Source organism: Schistocerca serialis, chromosome 2 (assembly GCF_023864345.2).
Source record: "Schistocerca serialis cubense isolate TAMUIC-IGC-003099 chromosome 2, iqSchSeri2.2, whole genome shotgun sequence".
NCBI classification, from domain to species: Eukaryota; Metazoa; Arthropoda; class Insecta; order Orthoptera; family Acrididae; genus Schistocerca; species Schistocerca serialis.
Genome location: NC_064639.1, coordinates 1,045,790,270 through 1,045,814,166, shown reverse-complemented (window position 1 = coordinate 1,045,814,166; position 23,897 = coordinate 1,045,790,270). Strand labels below are relative to the sequence as shown.

At 44.8% G+C, this 23,897-nt stretch overlaps 1 protein-coding gene across 1 annotated transcript in view; it reads left to right on the top strand.

The window, feature by feature from the left end:
* Positions 1-4,787: 4,787 nt before the first annotated feature.
* Positions 4,788-23,897, top strand: part of LOC126458478 (serpin B6-like) — a 332,205-nt gene continuing 313,095 nt past the window's right edge. Inside the window, exon 1 of the mRNA XM_050095571.1 lies at positions 4,788-4,886. The gene's annotated coding sequence lies outside the window, so the exon portion shown is untranslated. The remainder of the gene's footprint in view (positions 4,887-23,897) is intronic.

Here is a 23,897-nt window from a genome sequence, read left to right as displayed (position 1 = left end):
GTGGTGATTTGTCGATCACCTCGAACGAGAGTGTCCACACGTTCCAACACTGCAGGAGCCACAGCTGTGATTTGTCGATCACCTTGAACGAGAGTGTCCACACGTTCCAACACTGCAGGAGCCACAGCTGTGTGCAGTCGGCTGGTACCCGGGAGATCGGACAGGTTTGCGCGACATCATTGCGATGATGACAGATGCCTCGTCCAACGTCTTTTATTCACTGCCAGATCTGTGTAAACATCCTGCAAGCGCCTGTGAATATCTACTATGCTCTGGTTTTCTGTCAAAAGAAACTCAATGACAGCTCTCTGCTTGGAATGCACATCCGTTACAGACACCATTTTGAAGGCTACGTACAGCGCCGCACCTATCGGAACTTGAATCTATATGGATGGAAGCGGGAATATTTCACGATATCCCACAACAAACTTCGCATGTTTTCAACCGAAATTTGTCTAGAAAAAAAATATGTTGCATTAATTATTGAATTGTAGATAAATTAAATATCTGGGAGAAATCATAACATATATATCCTCAATGAAAAGCCAGCATGGCATAACAGAATAAACAAATTGACTAGAGCACAATATATCACCAAGAACACCTACAACAAAAAGAGCCTGTCAATAGCAACAAAATTAAAACACTACAAAACAGCCACTCAACCAGAAATAATATACCCAAGTGAAACCATCTTCAAAACAACTAACACTGCACAAATAGACAAAATATTCAAAATAGAGAGAAGAATCATCAGTACGGGCATCAACAAATCGTTCCAGAAAGATGGACACTGGAGAGTAGCTTCAAATGAAACAGTCTACAAAGAGATAGAAATAGTACAATCAGGAAGAAAAGCATTTCATTTTTCGGACATCTAATCAGAACAACAGAGAACAGCATCATCAAGGGATTAATAGAAAAATTGTGGAATGGTAAGTGCAACATTGAGTGGATTACAGAAATCAAGGAAGATATGGATGAGCTACAGATTACACTGGAAGACCTAAGAAACAAAACCGACAAAATCGTGAAACTCACAGACAAATAAACCAGACTGCAAACGAAAAGCAACAAACAGACAATAGGAAGGGTGATTTCCGATGAAGAAAGACGGATGAGATCAGAGAGAATGAAGAAGTACTGGGCTGACAGGAAACTGAAAAATTCTTTGTATAAAGTTGGCTAGAGTGGTCCAATGAAGGCCATAAAATGTAAATAATAATAATTATTGAACGTTCCTCGCATTTTTCCATTTAGTCTTTTTCCTACTACCGAATTACCTACCACAGTTAAATTTTCCTCTCCTTTAACTATCTGAATAATTCCCTTTATCTCGTTTTTTTTGCGTTGGTAACCTTGCACAGAACTGACAAGAACTCATGTTCTTTCTGCTACTGGACTTCCCTAATTCCCACTGTTTCTGATTTCAGTCTATTCATTTCCCTTTTTAAATTCTCTAACCTATCTACCCAATTGAGAGAGCGAACATTTCACGCTCCGCCCGTAGACTACCAGTTGTATCTTTCTTGATGACGACACCAAACTGAATAGGCCTCGTTCAGAGATCCGAATGGAGAACTACTTTACCTGTAGAATACTTCACCTGAGAGGATGGCCTCATGATTTAACCATGCAGTATGGCAGTATGCCCTCAGGAGAAAAATATCACTGCTGTAGTTTGCCCTTCGTTTTAGTCGTTCTTAGTACCAGCACAGCAAGGCGGTATTGGCTAATATTACAAGGTGGGATCAATCAATCATGCAGACTTTTACCCCCGCGACTGCTGAAAAGACTGCTGTCCCACTTCAAGAACCACAGGTGAGTCTACCCTCTTGAGAGAGACATTCGTTGTGGTTGCACCTACAGTATGGCTCTCTTCTGCTACAGATTATAAAATTTCCTAAATCATTTTAGAAAAACTGCAGAAAGGTAGTTTGTCTTTGGGGGTGGGGTGTGGAGAGGGGTGGGGGGGGGGGGGGGGGGCAGAGGCGGGAAGGGCGAACAGCCAAGGAGGCAGGATAGGAGATTCAGTCACATGCAAAATGTATGTGACCGGATATCCTCTGTCAGTGTTTTAAAATTACATGTCAGTTAAGTAAACGTAAACACGTCTCACGCAGTAGCCAGTACAGGAAGAGACCTATGAGCGTATGACGTGTGATCAGCATGTCGCCTTTCCCTCCAACAGTTACTGACAGCAGATGAATTCTTATGATGCCGCTGCTTCTTTGTTGAAGCAGCTCTTCATTTCGCCTCATAGTGTCTGAGTGAATACAATATGCATTAGATGAGCATGTGCGGAGCAAGATCGTAAGAGATGGAAAAGAGCCACCGTGGTACAACAACCGAGTTAGAAAACTGCTACGGAAGCAAAGAGAACTTCACAGCAAACATAAACATAGCCAAAGCCTTGCAGACAAACAAAAATTACACGAAGCGAAATGTAGTGTGAGGAGGACTATGCGAGAGGCGTTCAATGAATTCGAAAGTGAAGTTCTATGTACTGACTTGGCAGAAAATCCTAAGAAATTTTGGTCTTATGTCAAAGCGGTAGGTGGATCAAAACAAAATGTCCAGACACTCTGTGACCAAAATGGTACCAGACTAAAGGCCGAAATACTAAATGCCTTTTTCCAAAGCTGTTTCACAGAGGAAGACTGCTCTGTAGTTCCTTCTCTAGATTGTCGCAAAGATGACAAAATGGTAGATATCGAAACAAATGATAGAGGGATTGAAAGACAATTAAAATCGCTTAAAAGAGGAAAGGCTGCAGGACCTTATGGGATATTAGTTCGATTTTACACAGAGTACGCGAAGGAACTTCCCCCCCTTCTTGCAGCGTTGTACCATAGGTCTCTAGAAGAGCGTAGCGTTCCAAAAGACCGGAAAAGGCCACAGGTCATTCCCGTTTTCAAGAAGGGACGTCGAGCAGATGTGCAGAACTATAGACCTATATCTCTAACGTCGATCAGTTGTAGAATTTTGGAACACGTATTATATTCGAGTATAATGACTTTTCTGAAGACTAGAAATCTACTCTGTAGGAATCAGCATGGGTTTCGAAAAAGACGATCGTGTGAATCCCAGCTCGCGCTATTCGTCCACGAGACTCAGAGGGCCATAGACATGGGTTCCCAGGTAGATGCCGTGATTCTTGACTTCCACAAGGCGTTTGATACAGTTCCCCGCAGTCGTTTAATGAACAAAGTAAGAGCATATGGACTATCAGACCAATTGTGTGATTGGATTGAAGAGTTCCTAGATAACAGAACGCAGCATGTCATTCTCAATGGAGAGAAGTCTTCCGAAGTAAGAGTGATTTCAGGTGTGCCGCAGGGGAGTGTCGTAGGACCGTTGCTATTCACAATATATAAAATGACCTTGTGGATAACATGGGAAGTTCATTGAGGCTTTTTACGGATGATACTGTAGTATATCGAGAGGCTATAACAATGGATAATTGTACTGAAATGCAGGAGGATCTGCAACGAATTGACGCATGGTACAGTGAATGGAAATTGAATCTCAATGTAGACAAGTGTAGTGTGCTGCGAATACATAGTAAGAAAGATCCTTTACCATTTAGCTACAATATAGCAGGTCAGCAACTGGAAGTAGTTAATTCCATAAATTATCTGAGAGTAGGCATTACGAGTGATTTAAAATAGAATGACCATATAAAATTAATCGTCGGTAAAGCGGATGCCAGACTGAGATTCATTGGAAGAATTCTAAGGAAACGCAGTCCGAAAACAGAGGAAGTAGGTTACAGTACACTTGTTCGACCACTGCTTGAATACTGCTCACTGGTATGGGATTCGTACCAGATAGAGAAGATCCAACGGAGAGCAGAGCGCTTCGTTACAGGATCATTTAGTAATCGCGAAAGCGTTATGGAGGTAATAGACACCAGTGGAAGACTCTCCAAGAGAGACGCTCAGACGCTCGGTACGGGCTTTTGTTGGAGTTTCGAAAACATGCATTCACCGAGGAGTCAAGCAGTATATTGCTCCCTCCTATGTATATCTCACGAAGAGACCATGAGGATAAAATCAGAGAGATTAGGGCCCACACAGAGGCATACCGACAATCTTTCTTTCCACGAATAATACGAGACTGGAATAGAAGGGAGAAACGATAGAGGTACTCAAGGTACTCTCCGCCACACACCGTCAGGTGGCTTGCGGAGTATGGATGTAGATGTAGGTGTAGATCCCGTACCGGATTCCCTCCTTCATAAAAAGAATTAGGCGACATCATGTCACTCCTTCCACAACGCAAGCATCGGCGCAAACCATTCGACTACGGAAACGGTCTCTGTCTCTGCAGTTAATGTCTGGACTTGTCAGGTCAACCTTTAATACCGTACTAGGTACCACGAACTTTTAAAAATAGTACAATTTCATCTTTTGTAGATGCGTTGTTCACGCAATTTAGTTGTTCCTGGGGCAAGAAGTGGGGCTCAATTCCCTGCTGTCTCATAAGAAAAACGAAACGCGTGGTTCGAATCTATCGCACAAACGATGTTCCGTCCTAGTTGTCAATCTCAGGAAAGAAACTTCTTGCCAGCAGGAATGTTTTTTTCTGATCTATCAGCTCGAGAAATAATTAGTTGTATGAAAATTCCCCTCTGAAGTGACAGCATCCTACAGTATAGTTATTGCATCACTTTAGAAGCTAGCGCTCTCGATCTGCTTTGCGACACAATTTTCCTGAAGAATGAAGGGAGGAAAGGTCCGTTCACTGCGCACAGAAGGAAAAGTAGTTCGCTGTAGGGGCATGACGTCATCGCAGGCTCGGTGGCTGGAGTCTGCGCGTACCGGCAGTAGACTTTCTGGCGCCTGCCGTCGTAAAGCATCTCTGTTGCGGCGTCGAATACAGAGGTAGGTGCACACTACGCAGTTTCTACTTTCGGGTTTTATATGCAGTTGTACGCATAATGAAGTCACTGATCTTATATGGTATGTCGATGCTTAAGACCGGATTGTTTGTGGCAGCTGAGTTTTCCAAACAACTACTACAGTATTACGCAGTAGTATAGTTTTGTGCAGTTGTAAGCCGATTTTCGAGGAACTCTTTAAATCCTGCAGATCTGTTCACGTTACTACAGAAATGTACTGTTCTGGTCAATACGACCGGACATTAAAATAGTTCAAAAAACTTCTAACATATATTTTCGTACAGTTGTTGACATTGTTACATTCCAATATGTTGATGAAAATAATAATAATAATAATACCAGTACCCAGAATTTTATTAAAAAATCTGTTAATAATAATAAAACTAGAACGAAAAATGCTCCTTTCATAGCACAAAAAAGGCGAATACGTCGTGGGCAGGGTTGGGGGTCTAAAAGAAGGGAACTAGCTCCTCGACTTATCTGGCAGCTTCAAAGACATTTAAATTAGAACATTTTGACGTATACGAACCTTTTTACTTGTTAGTGTTAGAACCCATACCATATAGTACACTGCATCGTGACATACGTGATATCATGTCGTGTAACTTGACACATGCTATCGTGTGGTCCAACATGGCATTTGTCATGTCGTGCATTATAGGATACAACGTGTCATTAGCGTTTAGGATGCATGCAACCCCACTCCGGGGATGCACCCCCACTCTAGGATACTTTCTAGTACAGACGCATCCCACTGTCTAGAAGCACATAAATTTGTATCTGTTCGTTCTTACACCTTTACCATTCTTGTAACAGGGGTTGGGTTTGGGGGAGAAATGGTCGCCATGGGGAAAAAATCAATCCCCCGCCCCGACGTAAAAAAATTGTTCTAGAGTTCCCCAGGAACAAATCCACCACCAGATCCCCCCCCCCCCCCCCCCCCCGGAAAAACTTGTTTAACTTGTACACGTAAGCTCTTCAGCCAGGCGATATTATATCTGTGACTGGCGAATCTTCTGGATTTTTGGCGTAGGGTCAGGGACTTTAGCCTGTAAGTTGCGAAATGCAGCTATGCCAACACCTTCCAGCTAGGAGAGTTTACTGCGCTGGGGAAGTTGGATAAACTGGTAAAAAAAGGAGCTAGTTCCCTTTTATTACATTCCTAGCTCTGCCAAGCACATACTCGCCTTTTTGTGTTTTGATACAAGCATTTTTCATTCTGCCTTCCAACTTTTACTCTAACGCAATTCTAACATTACGCCGCCATAGCTTGACAACCGATGTAGATTTTTTTTTTTTTTTTTTACTCAGGCGATGATTGATACGGTATAATTTTGTATATTGTTTTCGAATCATGTTGTTGGAGTCAGGAATTGTTGATCTGGCCCTTCTATGGCTACCTACCTAGTACGGTTCGATATCCGTGGAGCACAGAAGCCTCACTATCAGGTCAAGGTCAAATGCCTGCGGAAGGTTTTCTGTTCCATTTACCTTCTAAATTTTTCGTATTTTATATTTTTATTATTTTAAAAAAATTTATTTTTAAAATTTGCTTTTATTGTTACACCCATTGTATTCATATACGCATGAGAATGTATACGCAAACATAAAAAAATAACCACAGATACTAAATACAGTGCATAAAAGAACAGCAAACATAAATACAACATCGAACGAAATATTAAATATTTGGCGAAGTTTATGACAGTAATTTATGTAAATAGTTTATATTACGTAGATAAACTTACGATGCGACCATGTTGCATATATAACCTTATTTGAAAGCTTGCTATGTCGGAAGCCGAACGATTCGCGCAACAAATAATAAAATTTTGAAAAGCATACGTCAGTTATTATCTTTTATCTTAAAATTCTTGTCATTGTTTTTTAAAGTATGCAATAATAAAAGCTGATATTTAAGAAACGTCCGCTAGAAAGCCTCACGTGAATAATTGTGGGTCGAAACGTTGGGACAACAAATCCGAATTACATACGAGTGTGAACTGCAAAACAGTGTATGCACTGCAAAATTCTATCAACGTTTCAGTCTTGTACAGAAAATGACAAACTTAACTTGTTTTGTCCCAAAATATTTCTACAAGATAGCATGTAAGTTTTAAAATAAAACACAGTAAAACATTTTCCGTTGCTTAGAAATAAGGTGAACTTTTTTTAAAATTATTTTTATAACAGTTTTCGTGTTAGTTTAATTTTCTGCATGGCGATTGTAAAGCTTTAAATGCTAGGCATAATTCGGGTCTAGTGCATGCGTTATTTTGCACGCCCAAAGATTTTACGATGATTTTAAGCCAACGGTGAATAAAATCTTTAACGGATAAACTACGAAACGATAATTAACTGTAATGACCAGTTTTTTTAATTATGTCAAAATTCAATACATTTCTACGAAATAGTTTCACGTGCAAACGCGTGGATTTCTGAACGTAACCCCAAAGATGAAAGATTTTTGCAAACGCTTCTGATAACTATCGTAAGAATTTTTTTCTTATCATGTGTATCACTTTTAACCGTCTAAGCACTTGCGACTTCAGGCGTGGCGGCTGACATCGCTCCTGTCTACAAAGAGCCTGTGCAACGGGAAAATGACTGACAGTGATAGTGACAGATGGTGTGAAGCGGGTTCAGTTGAGTACGTACGGTAGTTTTAATTTACGTCTGCTAGAGGGCAGTAGCGGACAGGACTAAGCAGAAAGAACTATGCTGTAGTTAAGAATTTTGACCACCAGAGTCCCGTAGTACACAGAGACATTCAAGAAACAGGTCAAGATATGTTTTTGTGGATTGTTTTGTTTATTTCTTGAAGGCTTTTTTTGTTTATGTTTGTGCAGTTTTGTATATGCTGTTAGTAGTATGAATGTTGCGTGAATGTGGTCTAAAGCAAATATATAGATCATTGTTCTACTGATGAACGCTCTACGGACTAGTGTGAGAAAGTTTTAAGACAGTGTGAACACGGACTAGTGTGAGAAAGTTTTAAGACAGTGTGAATGCATACGACGGGGAATTTTGTATCATAATATGTTAAGTAAGTTTATGGTAAATGGAAAGCTACGTCGAGTGCAAATGAAAATAGTTAATAACGTAAAGTATAAACAAAATGTCAGAATGTTAAATATTTCAATCGAGAAAAAGTGCAGTTGGAAAGTGTGTTATTTGTGATTGGTTTATCATGAAAAGCGCGGACTAGGCCTAACGAGGGAGAATAATGTTTTTCTATTGGCCTTAAAGAAAACTGGCCAATCAGAACGGAGTATTCTTCGCGCGTCTTTTCTCTCGGAGATATACAAAATGTGATCAAATGTATCCGGACATCCCCAAAAACATACGTATTTCATGTTAGGTGCATTGTGCTGCCACCTACTGCCAGGTACTCCATATCAACGACCTCAGTAGTCATTAGACATCGTGAGAGAGCAGAATGGAGCGCTCCGCGGAACTCACGGACTTCGAACGTGGTCAAGTGATTGGGTGTCACTTGTGTCATACGTCTGTGTGCGAGATTTCCACACTCCTAAACATCTCTATATCCATTGTTTCCGACGTGATAGTGAAGTGGAAACGTGAAGGGACACGTACAGCACAAAAGCGCAGAGGCCGACTTCGTCTGTTGACTGACAGAGACCGCCGACAGTTGAAGAGGGTCGTAATGTGTAATAGGCAGACATCTATCCAGACCATCACACAGGAATTCCAAACTGCATCAGGATCCACTGCAAGTACTATGACAGATAGGCGGGAGGTGAGAAAGCTTGGATTTCATGGTCGAGCGGCTGCTCATAATCCAACATCACGCCGGTAAATGCCAAATGACGCCTCGCTTGCTATAAGGAGCGTAAACATTGGACGATTGAATAATGGAAAAACGTTGTGTGGAGTGACGAATCACAGTACACAATGTGGCGATCTGATGGCAGTGTGTGTATATGGCGAATGCCCGGTAAACGTCATCTGCCAGCATGTGCAGTGCCAACAGTAAAATTCGGAGGCAGCAGTGTTATGGTGTGGTCGTGTTTTTCATGGAGGGGGCTTGCATCCCTTTTTGTTTTGCGTGGCACCATCACAGCACAGGTCTACATTGATGTTTTAAGTACTTTCTTGCTTCCCACTGTTGAAGAACAAGTCGGGGATGGCGATTGCATCTTTCAACATGATAGAGCACCTGTTCATAACGCACGGCCTGTGGCGGAGTGGTTACACGACAATAACATCCGTGTAATGGACTACCCTGCACAGAGTCCTGACCTGAATCCTATAGAATACCTCTGGGACGTTTTGGAACGCTGACTTCGTGCCAGGCCTCACCGACCGATATCGACACCTCTCCTTAGTGCAGCGCTCTGTGAAGGATGGGCTGACATTCCCCAAGAATCCTTCCAGCACCAGATTGAACGTATGCCCGCGAGAGTGGAAGCTGTCATCAAGGCTAAGGATGGGCCAACACCATATTGAATTCGAGCATTTCCAATGGAGGGCGCCACGATCTTGTAAGTCATTTTCGGCCAGGTGTCCGGATACTTTTGATCACATAGTGTAGAATGCTTACAGCAGTCTAAGGAGTTGGAGCCCAGCCTTTCAATGGTATGGTCGTGTGTAGTATGAGCTCAGAAGAAAGTTATAATTTGCCAGTTTTAGTTGTGCTACATGTTTCAAAATTGTTTTAAAGTGAAGACATATTTATTCCTGTGTGTTTTCTTAGAAATTACGGATTTTTTAAATTAATTTTGTGTTTGAGGAAAGACAGTAATTCCGCGTGGCATATTGAGCAGATCGGTGACTAAAAACTTGAGTGCATTAGACACCGATAAAATTATAGCGTGGCGAGCATTTTCATTTTAGAACAATCCGTGCTTAGCAGCTGATCAGATTTCAGGAAATACGTTACCATGAACTTGCTAAAGTGAATGAAAGGGTTTGTGCATGATTGTGCTACGATTAGTACGGGCTTGGTAGTGAACCTTTTACATGTCAAGGTTCAGAATATACCGACTTTTGCCAGTATTTCCACCTTTCATTCAAAATTAAGACCTTTTCCCGGTTCTTAGAATAGTTAAGTCGTAGCAGTACGGTAGGTTTCTGCTCGGTTTTGCTACCAGCGATCTGCTGCAACGAGTTCGCAAGTAGGTGCAGGTAATGGACGAACGTACCCACGTCGCCCCAGACTGACGAACACCGAATTTTACGAGCATTTTATGTGCATGTTTAGACTACTATATCGTGGCAAAGGGTAAAGTTTCACAAAACAACAGGATCCCATTAATTACATGTTTTTGTGTATCTTCTTACAAAATGTGAACCGATTCGCCCAAGTTTGAAACATGGAAGTGAAGCACGTAAGAAAAGTCACAATAAATGTGTTTTTTGCACGTAAAATCCGAATGAACCTAGATTTTTGGAACCGAGTTTCCAGTTTTATTGCGAAAATGTGCATTTTTAATTATTTAATTCACTTTAAACCGTTTCCACGCCTTCAGAGCACTCAAGAACAAATTTTATATGCTGCATTCACAAATTTAAGCCATCGTATCTCAACAACGGCTAAATATTAAAGGATTTTTTTTGTTATTATTATTTTTCTTAGTGTATTTAACTACCTTCGTGTAAAGTTTGATCCGATTCGTACAAGTTTAAAAGTACAGAAGTGGCATGCTTCAAGAACTTCCCAGAAAACGTGTTTTTTTGCACGTAAAATCCAAACAAAGGAATTTTTTTTTTTTTTCAAACGGTTAAACGTTATCTTAGACCAAGGTTCGATATACCGATGGACGGGATTTGAACCATCAGTCTCGATCCATTCCGGAGTTTCTTAAGGGTAACTGGTTCAGCACATAAAATCTGAACGAGGGCGATAGTGCACACATCAGATGCTGCTACCCAGGTGGGGTACAATCAGGAGCTTCGTAGATTAGGCGACCCTCCATCCAATCCGGATAATGACAGCTGTAGGAGAGCGAGAAGTATGTGTGTAGGTTTGAAAGAAATGCCTGCTAAAGATGAGTGTATTAAAGTCCTAGTGGTTAACTGCCGAAGCATTTGCAACAAATTGCTAGAGTTCGAAGTCCTCCTGAAAAGCAGCGAAGCTCATATAATACTAGGTACAGAAGAAACCTGAAATTGATAGCAATGAGATTTTTGGGGAAAATTAAAGTGTATATCGAAAGGATAGGCTAATGGGAAATATAAGTGGTCGATTGAGACAGGAAACTCAAATCCACCGAGATAGAAATTTAAGCTGCACGTGAGGTTGTTTGGGCAATACTCTGTATCAAGGATGGGCATAAAATGGTAATTGGATCCTTCTATTGCCCACCAGACTCATGTACTGATGTAACCGAAAACTTTAGAGAAAACCTCAGTTCATTTGTACGTAAGTTCCCTGATCATACTGTAATCATCGGTAGATAATTTAATCATCCAACACTCAATTAGGAAAATTACAGTTTTGTTATGGTGGGCGTGTCAAGTCATTCTCAGAAGCATTACGAAACGTTTACTCTGAAAACTACCTAGAACAGATAGTTCGGGATCCCACTCACGATGGAAATATATTGAATCTAATGGAAACAAATAGACCTGACCGTTTTGAGGATGTCCACATCAAAATTGGTATCAGTGATCATAATGCGGTTGTGGCAACAATGATTACGAAAGGCAGCTAATATCCCACCGAGGAACTTGAAATTTCCGTACAGGACAGGGGTATGTAGAGAAACTATGGCTCAAATGTAAAAGAGTTATTGATGTTCACTGGATAGACATGTTCCCAGTGGAACAGTTCATAATGGTAGGGAACTTCCATGGTATATAGCTACTGTAAAGAAACTTCTAAAGAGACAGAGATTACTTCACAGTTGGTGTAAAACAAAGCATTGGACTTTAGATGGAGAGATATCGAATGAAACCCTTTTCGCTTCAAGAGGGAAATGCGTGAAGCCTTCAGTGGCCACCGTAGCAGAATACTGTCAAATGATCTTTAACAAAACCCAAAGAAATCCTGATCGTATATAAAGGCTGTTAGTTTCAGCAAAGTAGTGAATGAGACAGGAACTGAAACTGACATTAGGAAAGAAAAAACTCAAACCCTTAACTTTGTTTTCAAATGTTCCTTTACAAAGGAAAACCCAGGAAAATTTTCCCAATTTAATTCTTATACTACTGAAAAGATGAGCGAAATAAGTATTAGTGCCAGTGGTTTTGAGAAACAACTGAAATCGTTAAAATTGAACAAAGTTCCAGGGCCTGATAGAATCCATGTCAGATTCTAAATAGAATTTGCGGCTGAGTTAGTGTCTCCTCTAACTATAATCTCTCGTAGATCCCTCGATCAAGAAACGGTGCCCAGTAGTTGGAAGAAAGCTCAGACAACACCCACCTACAGTAAGGTTTCACAAAACTACCGTCCAGCATCTTTGAGATGATTTGTTAAGAATCTTAGAACATATCTTCAGCTCAAAAATAATGAGGTATGATGAACAGGATGACCTCTTCCATGCCAACCAGCAAGGATTCCGAAAACTTTGATCATGTGAAACCTAAATCGCGCTTTTCTTATATGACACACAGAAAGCTTTGGATCTAGTATTTCTTGATTTCCAAAAAGGATTTGATTCAGTACCACACCTACGCTTATTGTCAAAGTTCGGCCGTATGTAATATCAAGTGAAAGTTGTGACTGGACTGAGAACTTTTTGGGAGGGAGGACACAGCATGTTATCTTGGTTGGAGAGTCATTGTCAGGCGTAGAAGTAACTTCGGGTGTGCGCCAGGGAAGTGTGTCGGGCCCTTGCTGTTCATGTCGTACGTTAATGAGCTAACGGACAATATTAGTAGTAACCCCAGACTTTTTACAGATGACGCAGTTATCTTAATGAAATAATATTTGAAAGAAGCTGCGTAAATACTTGGTCAGATCTTGATAACATTTCGAAGTGCGAAGGTTGGCAACCTGACTTAAATGCTCACAAATGTAAAATTGTGCACGTCACAAAATAAAGAAATTTAGTATCTTATGACTATAACATCTGTAAGTCGTAGGGATATGAAATGGAATGATTACATAGACTCTGTGGTGGACTTCGGTTTATTGGAGTGCCATCATTCTAAAAAAAAAAAAAAAAAAAAAAAAAAAAAAAAAAAAAAAAAAAAAAAAGAAAAAGGAAATAGCTCACAGATCCATTCCGGCGGGATGAAGAGAGTAGGGGCGTCAGCGGGTGCACTAAGAGGAAGGAGACACGTGGGGTGGGAGATGAAGAGGGAAGACAAGGCAGGAGGGAATTCAGAGACACTGAAAGGGGGCACAAGAGAAGGAGGGGGAGTAGGAGGGGGAAGCCGCTCAGGAGGAGAGAGGGGGAGGAGAGGGAGCCCTGAGGAGGAGGCAGGAAGATGAGGTTAGAGTTGGTAGGAAGGGTAGATGTCAGGGCGGAGCTCACCGTCTGGGAGGGGTAGATGGTGGAAGTTGCGTTGGGAGAGGAGATGGAGGCTGTGGAGATGGAGAGAGGGTGGGACACGATGATAAAGGCGTGGCAACTGGTTGGGGGTGGAGAGGAAGGGAGACACCAGGGGGTGAGGGGGATCAAGGCGGCGGACAATATATAGTGTGCGGATGTGTTCAAGGAAAAGGAGAAGGTGGGGGAAGGGGATGAGGTCGTAGAGGATGCACGTGGGGGATGGAAGGCGGATGCGGTAGGCGAGGCAGAGTGCATGGCGTTCGAGGATTTGGAGGGCTTTATAGAACTGGGGATGGGCGGAAATCCAAGCTACGCTGGCAGAACTGAGGATGGGCGGATCAAGGATTTGTAGGTGTGAAGGGTGGCGGAAGGATGCAGACCCCACGTCCGGTCGTACAGGAGTTTCAGGAGGCGGAGGCGGTTGTGAGCTTTGTGGAGGATGGTAAGGAGATGGGGAGTCCAGGTGAGGTGGCGGTCGAGTGTGAGGCCAAGGTATTTGAGAGTAGGAGTGAGGTGGATAGGACGGCCATAAATGCTGAGGTAGAAATCATGGACGCGGAACATCCCCAACTCTCTTGTGGTTCCCTTTTTAGGTATTCCACGTCGACGTCTGCTCGTAGATACGTATCGTCGGTAGGTTTTCCGGTTTTACTTCCCGACGTGACAGCGACGACTCTCCAATGAGGTGCGGGCCTTGTGTTTTGCATTTACTGCGAGTCTTGTAAATATCGCTTTTATTTAGTAATTTGCCCGGCTAAAACTATCCCCTTTTATCATTGGGATAGCCTACGCCACCTTTCGGAGGGAGTGGGGACGTTAAACAGTCACAAAAGTTCATATTAAGCAGTCCGTAAAGCACGTAAACGTTCACTTCAGTTAGCGTGTTAGTTAATGCCTACGCTTTCCGCTAGATGGTGCTGACTTACTGCTGAATAGCTTTGGTTCCGTAAAACCTTCACTGATTAGTACTAGGTAAGTCAAATAAGTACAACACTCTTGTATTTCACTTTCACTCTATATTCAAGGATTAAGATGGTGATGGATGATGGTCTATTTAAAAGTTTCCTAGCGTGGAGGAATCTAAATAGTCCGCAATTGCCGATACGCACGCGCTCTACGTCCAGATTCGCAACTAACGGCGCACGACACTTTCAAAAGTCCACACGTTAATATCTGAGTACCGGTACCTCTGAATTCACTCGTATCAGTAGATAATTTGAGTTTCTGTCGTCTATATGTCCGTAAAGTTCCAATCTAGCACTAAAGCCCTAAAATCCCCTTAATACTCCGTTGCTACCAACAGTCAGACGTCGTACACTTCATTCCTTTTAATCTCCGTAATATTCTAACAGTTTATCGTGAATCTTAACACGATAAAGTCCAATCTAATTATTGTCTCGCTGACTGACACGGGTTCCCCGCCCTTTAACGAAACAATCAAGGAAAAAAGGTGGCAATAATGACGATGAGGCCTTTTTATAGGTTTTTCATCACAAGAGTTTATCGTCACTGCCTTCTCCATGACGGAGCTTCCGTGGCTTTGCTGTACTTAGACTTTAAACTACTTGCTGATATACTATAATTTTGATCTGCAAATACCGAACTCTGATTCTACACTATTTTCCCCTCTAAAAATTCTATTCTCAATTTTAAATTATTCTTTCTATAGCTTTTATCACTGTAAATTGAACCGAGGTGTTACACGGAGTACGAAACTCAGTGAATTTGTGTAGCGTAAACACGAGAGTGGGAAGTGTCAGTGGGGTCACAGTTGAAAAACCGGGGAGGGGGAGAGGCCCGCTTCAATGCTTCAACTGCCAGGCAATTGACCACCTGGCAAAATACTGCAAAATGTCCCCACGCTGCGTAAAGGGTGCTGGGGAGCACCTGCGCCGTGAATGTCCGTTCCGGACAAGAAGACACCCACGTGCTGCAACTGCAATGAAGAACACGTCGCCAGCTTCCGCGGATGCAAAGCCTTCAAAAAAGCAGCCGCAAAAGGGCGGCAGGCACCAGCGAGGAGGGTTCAGCTGGGTAGAAACTACGCTATTGCAGCAACAGCGGCGACCGCGGCAGTGTCCGCGTGGGAAACGCCTGCGAGGCCGACACAGCAACACGCCGAGCAGGCGGAGCGGCCTAGCCGCGCAGCGGAAGGCGTTCCCCGACCACCGCGAGAGGAGCAGGGCCGGCCGGATACGTGGGCGCTGAGGAGGGAGGCCGCCACAGCGCCATCCCCTGTCCCCACCGACGGCCGCCCCACCGCCACCGATCACTGTAACCACCGAGGCCGCAGAACTACGAGACATGCTGCGGGAGTTCAAACAGCTGCTACTCCAACTACCGCAGATGATCGTTTCTGCACTGATTGCGGCCAACCGGGCCAACATCACAAGACAAGCCAACAACACCCGTGATGCCTAATCACATCATAGGTCTCACCGTCTGCGTGTGGAACGAAAACAGCATAAGGCAACAGGAGGGCGAATTTAGGCAGTTTCTACGCGATGAGGCTTTGGATATGTGCCTCGTGTCTGAGACATGGCGTAAAGGCGAGGGCACCTAACTATAGGTGCTATAGTGACGATAGACCAACAGCATGCGGCGAACTGCGACCTATGTAAGAAGAACGCTGCGACACCAGCAAATCCAGCTACCACAGCTGACGCAACTAGAAGCAACTGGTGTCACAGTCAGCACCTCAGTGGGTCAAATGACCTTCATGGCCACGTACCAGAAGTGTAGTTTGAGACGCTATTGGCAATGCATGGCAATATCTTTATCGGCGGCGACTTCAACGCCAAGCACCCGGTGGGGAACTCCAGAGTCACCACAACCAGCGGCAGGAGGCTTCTTAAGTCGGCCACAGATAATGACGCGATGGTTCTGGGGCCATACGACTCTACGCACTACCCCAAGAGAGGCCGCCTAGACATCGCGATCATCAGCCCTGTACACCAAGAGGATCAACCCACATCTGATGTGAGGAAGACTACAAATAGCCTGAAACGAGCTCGAAGCTTGAGCCACCAAGTGGCAGCTCAAGTTCAGTGAAGCGAAGAGCCAGGCTGCGATCTTCACGAGGAAACGTATACCTGAAGCTCTGCCACTAATCCTCATCATAGGAGGCCCCATCCCATAGTCGAACACTGGCCGCTACCTGGCCATCACACTGGATCGGCGCCTTACTTGGGAGACGCACATCACCGAAATACGGGGTAAGGCGCTTGGCCGAATGCGCCTCCTCTACCCCTTCCTCAATCCCACGACCACACTGTCTCCACACTGCGGAAAGACGCTGTATCTGGCACTTATCAGGCCCATGCTGGAATATGCCGCCGTGGTGTGGGGGAATACCGCCGAGACTCATATCAGCAGCTTCCAGTGCCTGAGACTGGCACTACATCTCTTGCGTTACTTCAGTAAGGCCAAACTACATCAGCTAATGGGCATGCAGATGCTGAAGGTCCGCTTCAGGCAATCGGCGAGACTCTTCTATGCCGACACGAGAAGATCTACGAATCCTCTCATCAGGAATCTGGGAAACCAGATTCGCTGGCGAGTGACAACGAGATGGCCGCGCTTGCTATGAGAGTAGCAACGCTGCTCAGGCAGCAAGAGGAAGGAAAAGGAAGAGTGTCAAACCAGAAGAAATCAACCAGAGAAAGAAGAAGGAAAAGCAGCTAGACCTGCTAACCCTTCAACCTAACGAAGCTGCAGCTTCGAGATGAAAGCAGAAGCAGCAAACACGAGGCAGACGCCGGGAACCGATGTTGCCCCCACTGCCCCCACTGAAGGGGGCAACAGAAGACGATGCACTGCGCCATAAAACTTGTTCGAGAGGGCACACCAGAAGATTTGCGCGTCAACGCCCTCCCCACTCCACCGAAGGGGAAAACGCGCAAGGAAGAAGCCACGTCGTCGGGAGGCGGCAGGAGTGGCAACACGCCAGCTGCCACCCGCAATCCAGCAGCACCCAGCCACGGCACAGCAACCACTGTGCAAGAAGGAGAGCTGTCTGTGGTCGTCTCCACATTCTCTGCAGAAATCGAAAAAGGTCTCGCACCTGGCCGAAACGCTGCAGAGAGTTGCGGATGCACTGCTGACAGCTATGTCGGTGGCTGCCCGGCAGCTGTCGCAGTAAAGCGCTCCCTACGCCATGCGCGCCGAAGGGCAGCGAGTCCGGACTGTCACAGGCTGCCAAGTTGTCTGCACTGCACACAACAAAGAAAAAAGAAAAGCTGCAGAGCGAAACATGAGGGCACGAAGTGCAAGAAAATAATTATCAACCTCACAAACCACCGAAGACAAGGAGGCAAAGTAGGTACAGCTTACCAAGACACAGCCTACTTAGCGGTCAGGGGGTCCCTGATGGAGCCCACCTCGTTCGTTCGTTCTGACGGCAACAGCCGAGCCGTGAGTGGAAGATGGACCAGAGATGTCCATGCCTGTATCACTTTTGCTAGCAACCGGCTCCCAAAAGCTCGTGTTGACACGTCTGGGCTCACGAGCCCTCTTATCTGTGCTGTGGTAGCTGTACCACCTGCCACTGCTCGCCTTGCAATACGACGATCCTGTCGGGCGTCTGTGCTGCGTGGACGTCCAGAACCTCATCTACGGGTGTGAGTGTGTTCGCAGTGACCACTGATACCAGCATCGTTGCACAGCCGACCAGGACGTCCAATTTGTGTGCAAATTCCCAGAAAGGACAATCCCGCCATTAGGAAGTCACAATTTTGACCCCTTGCAAACTCGCTCTGTTGGCTGTAGAAGAACAATTACGTACCTGTGGCATGGTTGTCTGTGGGCACATAATACCATACTGAGTCTTCTGGCTATGAACGTTCCCTACTAAACGATGGACACAGAGGTCGCTCTGGTAGCTATACTTCTACGCTATCTGTTGGTGGACGAGTTGAAATCATTATCAGTACATCTGCTAGACCCCAGGTGGCATACGCCGTCTTTACATCTACATCTACATCGTTACTCCGCAAGCCACCTGACGGTGTGTGGCGGAGGGTACCTTGAGTACCTCTATCGGTTCTGCCTTCTATTGCAGTCTCGTATTGTTCGTGGAAAGAAGGATTGTCGGTATGTCTCTGTGTTAGCTCTAATTTCCCTGATTTTATCCCCATGGTCTCTTCGCGAGATATACGTAGGAGGGAGCAATATACTGCTTGACTCCTCGGTGAAGTTATGTTCTCGAAACTTCAACAAAAGCCCGTACTGAGCTACTGAGCGTCTCTCCTGCAGAGTCTTCCACTGGAGTTTATCTATCATCTCCGCAACGCTTTCGCGATTACTAATCGATCCTGTAACGAAGCGCGCTGCTCTCCGTTGGATGTTCTCTATCTCTTCAATCAACCCTATCTGGTACGGATCCCACACTGCTGAGCAGTATTCAAGCATTGGGCGAACAAGCGTACTGTAACCTACTACCATTGTTTTCGGATTGCATTTCCTTACGATTATTCCAGTGAATCTCAGTCTGGCATCTGCTTTACCGACGATCAACTTTATATGATCATTCCATTTTAAATCACTCCTAATGCGTACTCCCAGATAATTTATTGAATTAACTGCTTCCACTTTTGAAAATGTCGTGTGCCGTTAGTTGCGAATCTGGACGTAGAGCGCGTGCATATCGGCATTTGCGGACTATTTAGATTCCTCCACGCTATGGATCTTTCTTTCTATGTATTCGCAGCACATTACACTTGTCTACATTGAGATTCAATTGCCATTCCTTGCACCATTCGTCAATTCGCTGCAGATCCTCCTGCATTTCTGTACAATTATCCATTGTTACAACCTCTCGATGTACTACAGCATCGCCCACAAAAAGCCTCAGTAAACTTCCGATGTCATCCACAAGGTCATTTATGTATATTGTGAATAGCAACGGTCCTACGACACTTCCCTGTGGCACACCTGAAATCACTCTTACTTCGGAAGACTTCTCTCCATGTCTCTCGATGTCGTCTTTCGAGGTTCACTCACTTTTTTTTCAGGCAGTGTAGATTAAACTTCTATCACAGGGTCGTCTACAGCCAAAAGTCTGAAGAGTGTTTTAAGGTACAATACTCTTTTCGTAAAATTTTTCTGTTTTGAAAACCATGTCTGGCCATCCGGGTTTAGACACTCCTGGAAATGGAAAAAAGAACACATTGACACCGGTGTGTCAGACTCATCATACTTGCTCCGGACACTGCGAGAGGGCTGTACAAGCAATGATCACACGCACGGCACAGCGGACACACCAGAAACCGCGGTGTTGGCCGTCGAATGGCGCCAGCTCCGCAGCATTTGTGCACCGCTGCCGTCAGTGTCAGCCAGTTTGCCGTGGCATACGGAGCTCCATCGCAGTCTTTAACACTGGTAGCATGCCGCGACAGCGTGGGCGTGAACCGTATGTGCAGTCGACGGACTTTGAGCGAGGGCGTATAGTGGGCATGCGGGAGGCCGGGTGGACGTACCGCCGAATTGCTCAACACGTGGGGCGTGAGGTCTCCACAGTACATCGATGTTGTCGCCAGTGGTCGGCGGAAGGTGCACGTGCCCGTCGACCTGGGACCGGACCGCAGCGACGCACGTATGCACGTCAAGACCGTAGGATCCTACGCAGTGCCGTAGGGGACCGCACCGCCACTTCCCAGCAAATTAGGGACACTGTTGCTCCTGGGGTATCGGCGAGGACCATTCGCAACCGTCTCCATGAAGCTGGGCTTCTGTCCCGCATACCGTTAGGTCGTCTTCCGCTCACACCCCAACATCATGCAGCCCGCCTCCAGTGGTGTCGCGACAGGCGTCAATGGAGGGACGAATGGAGACGTGTCGTCTTCAGCGATGAGAGTCGCTTCTGCCTTGGTGCCAAAGATGGTTGTATGCGTGTTTGGCGCCGTGCAGGTGAGCGCCACAATCAGGACTGCATACGACCGAGGCACACAGGGCCAACACCCGGCATCATGGTGTGGGGAGCGATCTCCTACACTGGCCGTACACCACTGGTGATCGTCGGGGGGACACTGAATAGTGCACGGTACATCCAAACCGTCATCGAACCCATCGTTCTACCATTCCTAGACCGGCAAGGGAACTTGCTGTTCCAACAGGACAATGCACGTCCGCATGTATCCCGTGCCACCCAACGTGCTCTAGAAGGTGTAAGTCAACTACCCTGGCCAGCAAGATCTCCAGATCTGTCCCCCATTGAGCATGTTTGGGACTGGATGAAGCGTCGTCTCACGCGGTCTGCACGTCCAGCACGAACGCTGGTCCAACTGAGGCGCCAGGTGGAAATGGCATGGCAAGCCGTTCCACAGGACTACATCCAGCACCTCTACGATCGTCTCTATGGGAGAATAGCAGCCTGCATTGCTGCGAAAGGTGGATATACACTGTACTAGTGCCGACATTGTGCTTGCTCTGTTGCCTGTGTCTATGTGCCTGTGGTTCTGTCAGTGTGATCATGTGATGTATCTGACCCCAGGAATGTGTCAATAAAGTTTCCCCTTCCTGGGACAATGAATTCACGGTGTTCTTATTTCAATTTCCAGGAGTGGATTTTGCGTGAATTCCCTAAACCACCGAAGGTGAATGCTGAGATGGTCTCTTTGAAAAGGGAACGGGCAATGACCACGTCGTGAACGGAATATTAACCCGAATCGTCCTTTAGTGCATTCTCTATGCTTTTGAGCATTACATGTAGAAAATAGATTTCCATGTGTATTTCTCGGTGAAGTGTAGCTTACGAAGCAACCTGTCGATTTTGATTATTGACGCAGTCAATATGAACAGTATGGTGTCGTACTTCCTTGCGCCGTTAGAGGTGTATACCTTGCGTAGCGATTGTGACACTCATGGGCAAGTTGGGACATCCGGGTGGGGCCGCATTTGCAAAAGATGTATTGGAAACAAAATCTGAAAAACTAACTTGAACTAACAAACAGGACCTTTGCCTGGAGATGCGATATTTAATTGGGGACACTCATCTAAGCAAAAATTATAGAGTAAGGAACGAAGAACATTGTATCGCATTTAGCACTTGACCTACATAGCTGAATTAAAGAACGCTGTACATCCAAAACAGCAAAGCAAAACGAATTGCTTTACTGTAATGGATTACTTCGTATATATGTCTATAAAACGCGGTTGAAAGGTACGCCAATACGTCTATCCTTGAGTATATCTGTATATATCCACAGTAAGAATTACTTTGTATATTACAGTTAAAGAGCAGAGTCTAAATCATGGTTTTTGTCTATTTGAATACCATGTGATTGATAACCATAATTAGTGTAGTTCTAAGTCACTATTACTCGTATTATCCATTCCATCCAGCGAAGACGTGTCTCGAGATGCCCCGGGCAGCAGTGGGGTACCAACGTGTCTCCTGCCATATGGCCTGATAACCATGAGTGATGGTCTGGGGTGTCATTTCACTTTTTTAGAAAAAGTGATAGAATTTATGTTCTTAGGAAAGAAATACTGAGGAGAACAACTGTTGAAGTTAACACTGGTTTAACAATGAAACCATTATTTGGCTGGCAAATCACTTCCTTCCCTAAAATTATGAAAGAAGTGGGCGCACCCTTCCAAATGTAGCAGAGGTACAGAAGATTTTTGGTCTGTTTAACAGACCCACATTTTCAGATTGATGTACATAGGTACACACCAGACAACTATGTCAACGACATTCTCACATGTTCATCCTGTTACCAAAAACACCTTTGTGGATCAGATTTCCCAGAAATGTAAAACTAGAAACAATAAAAGTTAAGTGGCCATCGAGGTATCAGCTTCCGTGTGTGGTGGGAGCCCATGAGTGCATGCACATACCTGTCATGAAACCTCCTGTACATGGAAACGAATACATTAACTGAAAGGACTTTCCTAGTGCAAATGTGCAGGCGATGTGTAGTTATAGTGAAACGTTTACTACTATCAGTGCTTCATGGTTCAGATGGCTCTAAGCACTATGGGACTTAACATCTGAGGTCATCAGTCCCCTAGACTTAGAACTACTTAAACCTAACTGACCTAAGGACATCACACACATCCATACCCGAAGCAGGATTCGAGCCTGCGACCGTAGCAGGAGCGTGGTTCCGGACTGGAACGCCAAGAACCGCTCGGTCACAGCGGCCGGCAGTGCTTCATGGCATGGGCCTGTACATAGAAGGATATGGAGAAACTATGATGTATGCCAGATACTAACAGACACCCAGTGTAATGCTTTAATTTTATGATGAAGGGTATAGCATTGCTTCATGCTTAATCACACCATTCCAGAATCCACAAATATCTGATGAGAGGACGTACAACAGACTTCACTCCATGGAAAAAGTGATAATCGAACAGTGCTTGGATATATGGAAAGCACTTCCCAGTTCTGAAAAATAAAATATGATCTACCCAGAAAACCCCTAGTAATCATAGCCTGTCTGTTTTCCACGACAGCACAAAACAGACACGGTTTGAGGATTTCGAGGCACATAATGATGGCAGTAATTTTCCAGTAGTGGGAGAAGATGAAGCAGCAAACGTACGTGTACGTGGTTAGACACATGCGTGGGCAAACCGCGGCCCGCGGGCAACATCCGGGGTGAACACAATACTGGGCGAACATTCAATGAATGTACTCTTCAACACACGTGTTTTGAGGCAGAATTTGTCGGCGTGGCATTACGGGAAAGGGATGTCATTCATATCGGCGTGTTAACCCATACATTTTAAGATTATGGACGCTACAGTTTTGATTTTATGCGCTAGAAGCATTGCTGTTGCGTCGTGACTAGGCAGCCCTTGAACCTAAGTATAGGTCGCGAAGGAGACAGTGTTGGATGCTCAGTGACCAGTTGTCGCCCCAAGAGCTGGGCGAGTTCATTTGTTCGTTCAGAAGGGGAGTCCGATAAGCGTTGCCACCTTTCGGTCGGTCTGCGATGACAGAGGGGGTTGGGTTGTTTGGGGGAAGAGACCAAACAGCGAGGTCATCGGTCTCATCGGATAAGGGAAGGATGGGGAAGGAAGTCGGCCGTGCCCTTTCAAAGGAACCATCCCAGCATTTGCCTGGACCGATTTAGGGAAATCACGGAAAACCTAAATCAGGATGGCCGGACGCGGGATTGAACCGTCGTCCTCCCGAATGCGAGTCCAGTGTGCTACCACTGCGCCACCTCGCTCGGTGCGATGACAGAATCGACGGGCACACCCTGCAGTCTTCCTCAAGCGATTATGTAGGAACTATTCGGTATAAAAAATTTAATTTTTGCTTTAGTTGTAGCTTTACATGTCAGGTTCATTATACTGTGCCCTCATTTCGTTAATGGTCGTAGTTAATGGGACATTTACGTGGAAGTAAGAACGACACGAAATTCGAAAAAGTTTGTAATGAAAAATACAGGTCGCTATGATTTTGAGTCTGGTGCGTATTACGTAATATGTTGCTGCATATGAAATTTAGCTAACATACTGAATCTTTCTTTAGACTTGGGTGGTGATCTCTACCTACCACCAATTTCGAGAAAATT